We start from the raw sequence: 2653 nt of genomic DNA, 5'->3' as shown, positions 1-2653 counted from the left end.
TATTACTCTTTACCTACACTCCTTGGCTATATGGATTGTAGCACATTAATTATTGATTTAAGATCTAATATGCAATTAGTTATAAGTGAATACATATCATATTTGTCATTTTCAATCTGGGATACCTCATACAGAATTTTGCTTTCTAATTTTATCCCCTTGCCTGCAAATTTCATTATATATATATATATATATATATATATATATATATATATATATATATATATATAGCTTAGAAATACTTTGACTTTGTTCTGTGTATGTACCACATTTTCTTTATCCATTCATATATTGAGGGCTATCTTAGTTGTTTCTAATTTTCAGCTATTATGAATAGATTAACAATGAGCATGGTTAAACAAGTGTCTCTGTGATAGAATGAGGCATCCTTTTGACCATATGTCCAGCAGTGATATAGCTGTATCTTGTGGTAGATTTATTCTCATATTCCTGAGGAAACCCCACACTGATTTCCATGGGGGCTATAAGTTTTAACTTCTACCAGCAATACTTTGAATGTTTCTCTTGCTCCACATCTTCACCAGTACGAACTGTCTCTTATTCTTTGATATATTCTGATGGACATAAAATAGAATCTAGAAGTAATTTTGATTTGTATATTCTCATTAGCAAAGTATGTTGAAACTTTTTCCACTCAATTTAGATCTGTACCCCCTTTTTAAATTGGTTTTTTGTCTTTATAACTAGTTTCTAAGGTTGTTTATATATTTTGAAAATTAAGCTGCTGTCAGATTTAAAGTTGGTAAAATTCTTTTTCCATTGTGTAGACTGATATTTTGTTCAAATAGCAGTGTCCTGTGCTGTGTAGGAGTTTCTGAATTTCGAGAGGTTCCATTTATTAATTGTTGTCCTTAGTCCTTGTGCTAATGATGTCCCTGTTCAGAAAATCTTCTGTGCCACTGAGTTCAAGCCTTTTCCCCATTTTCTCTTCTATTGCATTCAGTGTATGTCATAGCTGTTGACACATCAGGGCTGAGTTTTCTACAGGGTGATAAATATGTATCTATTTATATTCTTCTATATGCAGCCATCAACTTTGACCAGCATCATTTGTTAAAGATGCTTTCTTATTTATATTGTGTATTTTGGCCTATTCATCAAAAATCAGATGTTCATCAGTGTGTGAACTTATATCTGGGTCTTCAGTTTTATTCTATTGATGAACATATATGCTGTGTGTGTGTGTGTGTGTGTGTGTGTGTGTGTGTGTGTGTGTGTACTTGAGGGCAGTCTGTCTGTCTGTCTGCCTGTAAGTGTGTATATGTATGTATGTGTGTGATATAATGCTGGTTTTATCAGTAAAGCTTTTCAGTACAACTTGAAATTGTGGTAATTAAATTTGAAGTAATTCTTTTATTCTTGAAAATTGTTTTAGGTATTCTGTTTTTTCTGTGTTTCCAAATGAAGTTAAGAATTGTCCTTTCAAGATATGTGAAGGATTGTGTTGAGATTTGATACAGGTTGTATTAATTCTGTAGATTGCTTTAGGATAACAATTTTTACAATGTTAATTTCACTGATTCGTGAGCATAGAAGATCTTCATCTTCTGATATCTTCTTTAATTTCTTTATTCAAAAACTTCATGTTTTTATTATAAATCTTTTAAACTTACTTGGTTTGAGATATCCCAGAATATTTTATATTATTCAAGGCTATTATGAAAAGTAATTTTGCCTGATTTTTTTGTCAGACCATTTGTCACTTGTATATAGGAGGGATAATAAATCTTTCTGAGTTTAATTTTGTATCCTGCTACATTTCTGAAAGTGTTTACAAGCTGTAACAGTTTTTATGTAGAATTTTTAGGGTCTCATACACGCACGCACACACACAGACACACACACATATATGTGTGTCTGTGTGTGTATGTGTGTATATGTGTGTGTATATATATATACTATCATATCATCTACAAATAAAAATATTATGACTTCCTCTTTTCCAATTTGTATCTCCATCACCTTTTGTTTTATTACTGCTTTATCTAAGACTTCATGTGCTCTATTGAATTTATATGAAGAAACTGAACAACCTTGTTCCTAATATTAGTGAAATTTCTTTGAGTTTCTCTCTATTTAAATTAATATTGGATATGGGATTTCCATAAAGTGCCTTTCTAAGTTTAGTTATACCCCTTATATCCATAATCTTTTCAAATTCATAAAGGAAACACTGCTATAACTTGAATCACATATTGACCCTCATATTCTGACAGAGTTTTCTATACCTCTACTCTGTTGACTAGGCAGATAATTCAGACAAAAACAAAAGAGAGATATACTTTAACTAACTGGAGTTACTAAACAAAATGCCATAGAATGTTTTACCCAACTATAAATAAATATATGTTACATTCACTGGTGAGTTTTTTAGTTTAGATGATTTTGTAACTTTTCTGTTGTTGTTCATATACAGCTCTAATCTGTGGTCGTCAGAGTATAGTGTTTTTTGTTGTTGCTGTTTGTTTGTTTTTTTCAATTTTCTTTTCACTTTTGAGACTTACTTTGTGTTCAAATATGTGGTCAGTTTTGGAGAAAGTTCCATTATCTGCCAAAAAGAATGTATATTTAAGAATTTCACTATATCTTGGCAAATTTTTTTGATGCATATACAGTATCCTCCTTTATATGT

This window comes from Apodemus sylvaticus, chromosome 5 (assembly GCF_947179515.1).
Source record: "Apodemus sylvaticus chromosome 5, mApoSyl1.1, whole genome shotgun sequence".
In the NCBI taxonomy this organism is placed as follows: Eukaryota; Metazoa; Chordata; class Mammalia; order Rodentia; family Muridae; genus Apodemus; species Apodemus sylvaticus.
Note: the sequence above shows the minus strand (reverse complement) of the source record.